The sequence below is a fragment of the Chlamydotis macqueenii genome, chromosome 5, assembly GCF_036417535.1.
Source record: "Chlamydotis macqueenii isolate bChlMac1 chromosome 5, bChlMac1.mat, whole genome shotgun sequence".
NCBI classification, from domain to species: Eukaryota; Metazoa; Chordata; class Aves; order Otidiformes; family Otididae; genus Chlamydotis; species Chlamydotis macqueenii.
The window spans coordinates 42,652,601-42,658,818 of NC_141560.1; positions in this window are offsets into that span (position 1 = coordinate 42,652,601).

Here is a 6,218-nt window from a genome sequence, read left to right on the forward strand (position 1 = left end):
CTTAAATCTGTCTCTTTTCTCAGTCTCTGCTAACTTTCCAGTCAATTAAAGCAAAGGATGGTTTTACAGACTACCCCAGAACATCCCCCACACATATGCACAAGCCACAAAATTCATATTTCTGGGAGAGTCCCTCATCTGATTAAAAGAGTGCAGTCATCTAAGCCCAGAGGTATCATATGCAGGGTTTTTTTTTTTTGTCTCTAAGCCCAGCAACTTGTGAGTGAGAGAGTGGGTGCAAAATCTGAGTCCTTGTGCTGTGGAGAGAAACCTGCTGCATCTGCAGAAGGGCTGCTCCAACTCCTGGACATCTTGCAAGGAGCCGCGACATCAGGCTGTGCAGGTGAGTAATGGGGTCAGAGAGGAGCCACACCAGAGACGAGCATGGCTACTGGGGACATTGGGAACTGGAAAGGATCACTGGAAGGCTGATTTGCTTTCTTCTGGAAACTCTGCTCCCTCCTCTGGTAGGCAATGCTGCCTCGGTCCCTTGCTTTGCACACCATGAAGTCACCTTCCCAGCCTGAGTGACAACACGAGGATTAATTTGTTATCTTTTCCCTCATCACAACAATGTTCTTTTCTGCAAATTCTTGTTGCTATACAGGGAGCTGGCGACCTCACTGCACCAGCATTTATCACTTTTACGGCCACGCAGCACTGGGAAGAGATTAGCTGGTTGGAAGGCAAGGTATTGGGTCGAGGAAAGTCCACCTGGCTGGGGCAATGCCTGCTCTGTGGGTCTTCTCCTGCCTGTGTCACCTCTTGTCTCCAACAACCCTCCTTGGTGCCCCCACGCTCCCCTGAACGCTGCTCCCCTGGAGATGAAGCTGTCTGATGGCGGGTGCCCCTGGCTGGGGGCTCCTGCTCTGTGGTGGGAGGGGCACGGGCAGCGGGCAGCCCCCTGGGTCGCACCTGCCTCACGGGGCAGGTGTGCAGCAGCGTGCCCTGCCTCCGCTGCCCCAGCCCTGCTGCGGCTGCCGGGACCCCCCGCTGCTCTTCCGCCCCGCTTGCCCAGATTTCCTTCACAGGGAAAACAGGATACAAGCGGAGGGGGAGGGGAGCGGAGCATGCCTCCGGCTCATCCTGACACGGAGGTGACAAACACAAACATGCCTGTCCACACGGGCAGCACCCCTGGGTCCCACACTGTACGTACACACTCCTCCGCTGAGCCTGGGGAGAAGTCTAGGAGGCCGTATTCCTAAATTTGGCACTTGCGTTATGGCTCAAGGCCAGCAGTACAAATATTCCCTTTCCTCTTTTCTTCCCACTCCCCAGTTTTGAATAATTGGCTCCCCAGCCCAAGTAGCTGATAATTTGAAGCGTGCTGGCCATCAGTTTGCCAAGCATCATTACAGCGTTCACCAGGCCGAGTGGCAGAGCTGGGATCCAGACAGAGTCCAACTCATTCCCACGCCTAAAGAGATTGAGCAAGTTGGCTTGAGGGAGGCAGGGACTGGCCAGTTCTTAAGTTAGATGACATCTGTCAAGTTCATGTCATTCCTGAGTCTGTTGACAATGCCCAGAGGAAAAAAAAAAGAGCCCAAGCTTCACTTGGTTATTTGTGCAAAGATCAGAAGAGTAAGAAAGCAGTTTGACTGTGTTTCGGCTATTGGAGTCAGCAGATCTGACTCGGAATGCACACAGGGATCAGATTGGGCAAGAACTATTTTTGCAAAAGCACTTTGCAGAGGACAACTGCACTTTAACACCATTCCTGTAAAAAGGAAGGGAAAAAAAATGGCCTGAACATTTGAAGGAAAAACACTTGTTTCCTGTAAGGAGGTTCAGCCAGTGGAGATTGTACCTCTGCCGCCTGCGTCTCACCACAGTACTTCAGCCTCAGGTATGACTGTCAATGGGAAAGGGCAGGAGCTGTGTCATCCTCCCAAGTGCAGCATGTTTTCTAGGGACCAGCGGGCTGGTGACCTTTGTGCTCATCATCATGAAATCAGCTGGTGTTATGCTGAGGTTTCAAAGATGCACTCCCATCTCAACCTTTGCTTCGGATTAGTGACCTTCGTTTCTGCTTGCAACACCTGAACCTTTCTGATCCTGCCCAGGCTCCTGCTCAGTCCTTCCCGGAGGGCTGCCAAACTGCAGCTCAGCAAGGGAAAGCCACCAAGTTTGCTGGCTGTTTGTTCAAAATGCTCTGGGTAACTTCTCTGAACCACACTGCCTTGAAAATAAGCTGGAAATATCACAAGTCACCTGCAAGATGCCTGATACTTCTCATTCCTGGTCAGGCTGGAAATATTAAAGTAGCTCCCCTTCAGGTGACTCTGCTCCCGTACCTTTGGCTCAAAGAGCAAGCAGGACACTGAATGATGTGGGTAAACTGAAGCAAGCAGTGAGATAAGAAATCTAAGTTGGGGGTAAAAACATGCTTTATTTAGCTGGACAAAGCAAGGTTTAAGCATGAAAACACACCTGATAGCAGCGCTTTTGCTTTGGCAGCCAAAGCTTCAAGCTCTGGTTCACCTGTGATGCAAAGTGGCTGCAAAAGCAGTGCCAATGTTTTACAGCTGCTTGTTCTCACCTGAGTAATGCAAAATAGTCAGGGCTTGAAAGTGAACCTACCCTTCGTGTCCTGGCCAGCCCCCATCCTTATGTATACCCCATGGGGTGGCTCTTGAGCTCTGTCTGGTTGAGGAGCAGTCACTCCCAGCTCCTTTGCTGAGGACACATCACAGGCCTGGGCTCACAATCAGCCCAACCTTGCACCTGAAACAAGGGGACCAATTTGCCATTACAGCCCAGGCAGCCTGTCCTTGTCCTGCAAGAGAGCAGTGGGACTTGTGGAGATCCTGCCAGCCCCTCCACACGAAGCAGTCCCAGGCTCCTGCTCTCCGAGACCTTGTGGCTCCCCGGCTGCAGCAGGATGGTGGTTTGGGGATGCATCTTGCAGGGACAGCCATTCTGGCCACCATGACACAGGGCTTGGGGCTGCAGGTGGCAACCTTCTATACCTGGACAAGTCACTCTTTCCTATTGTTTCTCAGCTGCCTTGCTGATAAAAGATGAAAACTTGTTATCCACTCCTCTAAGTCCCTCTGCTCCCAGTCAGAAAGATTCCCCTGAGGAGTGAGCAGAAAGAAAGCGCAATATTCTGTGGAGGGACTGTATCAGCGCTGTGGTGGGCTTAGTGGAGTTAGGTGGGACAGGAAACCGATTGGGAAGGAAGAATACCCCTAGGGTCTGGAAAATGCTCCTTGCACCACAACAGAAACATTTCCTTAGCTCAGTGAACTGGGAAAGGGTCTCCAGTTTTGCAATGCCTTCTGTGACTCCTCCAACAAAAATATTGTGTTACAGAGGCATCACATGCCCTGCTGGCTCTGGTGTCCTACATCCAAAGCCTTTGGTCTCTCTGCTGTGTGAATAAACAAGAGAGACGGCAGTGAGGAGAAGGGAAGTATCGCCTCCCTTCCTTTTTATTTTGGGACATACAGACCAAAAAAGGCCACGAGACAAGCCCAGAGTCCCATCACAGGTTGGTGATGGAGCTGGGAAAGGCTCTCAACAGTCCTGACGCTTGATCTCCTCTGTCAGCCAGAGATGACTCTAGCAAAACGGGTCACTGAAAAGTGCTTTCAGCTTGTATCTAGGGTGTATCCTTTATTCTGTCTGTAGTAATGGGGCGGGAAGACTTCTCTCCCCAAATCCATCTTCTCTTCTGTTCATAACTGTGGGGCAGCTGATGAGTCCCTCTCCACTTGCAGAGACCTGGGGTGTAATTTGTTCCTGGAAAGAGCACCGAGGGCTGAGCTGGCCCTAGGCACAAGCATCTGCAAGACTGCTCACATCTGGGGGCAGAGCAGGGGGAAAGACAAGAAATTTGCTTTAGAAAATATATTTAAAGCTTACTTCTAACTGTTACTTGGGGCCCCACATTGCTGAAGCACAACCCTGCCAGAAGGACAACACAAAATATGCCCCTTTTCATTTCAAGGAAAATTCTGGGAGAAATTGAGAAAAAGCAGCTTTTTCCTCGGATTGTCCTGAGAAGTGCAGGCAGCTATTTAACAGTGTGGAGATAGGAAATGCTGTAGTGTGGGCAGCCAGTCTCTCCTGCCACAGTTGTGAAAAGAAATATAAACACGTGGATCCTATAAGCAAAGAGCTGATCCTTGCTTGCAGTATGCTAGTTATGAGCAATTAGGATAGATACTGCACAGAGACATGGTTGATAAAAAATGCTGGAAGGGCATCTCCTGCCTTTTCATACGCAAGGGATTACATCAAAATTCCTGGCCATATTGCCACACTGAGACCATCCCCCAGTTGCTTTTGGGAAGTGGGACCATCTGAAAAATCACTGACAGAAACATCTGGGAAGTAGACTGGCCTGTCCAAAGTTTACATTTCAGTTCAGTCCAATACATTCAGACAAAATGCGAGCTGCTTCATGTTGTTAACCTCAAGGGCACTTGGAATCAGAGATCTGTGTCAGATCCAAATAAAATAAAAAATGAATCCAAAAATGCCGCCTAAAATGCAAATTAAACTAGAATAGGAAGCATCTGTTTAAAAGAATAATCACATAAACGAATAACAATAAAAGGCAGAAAAATCACGTATTTGCTTGAGGAACCGTAAGAGGTTCCTCATCATTTCCTGTACCAAAAAAATTGAGATGGTTTTTACTCTCTGCAGAGCGACGCAAAGGGGACTCTGTGCTGGCCCAGCCCATACATGCCACCCTTGGCTCAGCTGTCACATCTCTTCCTGTTGCTGGCCCTTAATGATGCCTTTTCCAAGAGGCTGAATGAGCAAGACAGCAGTTCCAAAATTTGAGCCTTAAGTTCCTCAGTGTGAGAACTGAGATAACAGTTGGAGAAGCTTTACCTAACCAAAATCCTCCCCAGGGCCCGTGTCAGTATAATACAGCATGGGCTGATGGCTGCTTTGGCTTGCACAAGGCTGCCTATAGGTATGACTGCAACGAGGGCAACAGCTCCATTTGGGTTAGTCGCAAGAGCATGGGTATCCAGAGCAAGAGAGCTGGGTGTGGGCTGAAGAAGTTGGCTGAAAAGCTGGAAAAGCCCATGGGAGCTTAGCTCATGCTGAGCTCCATGTTGCTTTAGCTCATCTGCTACCACTGGCCAAGCCAGCCCACCAGCGCCGCCAGCAGCTCTGCATGGTGGCACTGCTGGGGTAGCTCCAGCATCCAGCCGCTCCTAGATACTCATTTCACCATAGGGTTATAGTACCAGGGGGGCCCATCCCACAGCCCTCCCTTTCCCAGCTCTTCATTGCCCCCGCCACTGACTTTGCGAGCATTATCCTAGAGCCTGGGTTATCTGAGGACATATTCTGAAGGATCAATACTTTGAAAAGTGCACATTTACGCATGTGAAAATCCAGAACTTGTTCTCCACTGTGATGAAACTCAATGGTGTCATTCCTGACTAACGCCAGGATAAGTAAAAGCAGACTTGAGCCCTCGGTTTCTACATGCTTAGAAGAATTTCTGCTTTCCTTCATGGAGAGAATGTTTGAATTAGTAGTTACACTGAAGATGCTGAAGTGCATTTTTTTTCCACTGTATAATTTCTAGATGAAAAAGCAAAGTTGAGAGTGAAGTTACACAATATAAAAGCAAAGGGAAAATGTGTGAAAGGAGAGAACTGCAGAAAATACCCTCATAACACATTAGAAACACAAAAATTTTGAAGTTTAAAAAACAGAAAAGAACTTCTAATGCATTATGATAAAGAAATGCACCCTTAGAACATGTATACACCCTTAATGCTGCCCCAAAATGATGCCTGAACAGGGAAGAGTGTGAAAGAAGTAAACAAATAAAAATTTACTCTGTTATTCTAACTACAGCTATTCCCGGACCCAGTGGAGGGCAGTGGGATGATCAAGGTGTTGGCAAACATGATCACCCTTTCTAGCACTAGTAAATGTGCATCTCACACTAGGAGTGCATCCACCCACCGCCCATGCAGCAGGTGCTGTGCCTCTTCCCTCCACAGGCCACAGTGCAGGACTGGAGGAGGACAGGGCAACACGGTCCCTTGCGGCTGTGCCCCCTTCCTTGGTTTACACTCCCCAGCTCTCCTTCAACCCATGGAGCCAGAAGATACTGCTGCACTTCCCCGCAGCCGGAGGTACGAGGGACTGAGGGAGGAAACATAGCCCTTCTGAGGCCCTGCAGTTAGCCTGGTGTGCATCAACCATCCTTATTTGCCTACAGTCCCACAGGC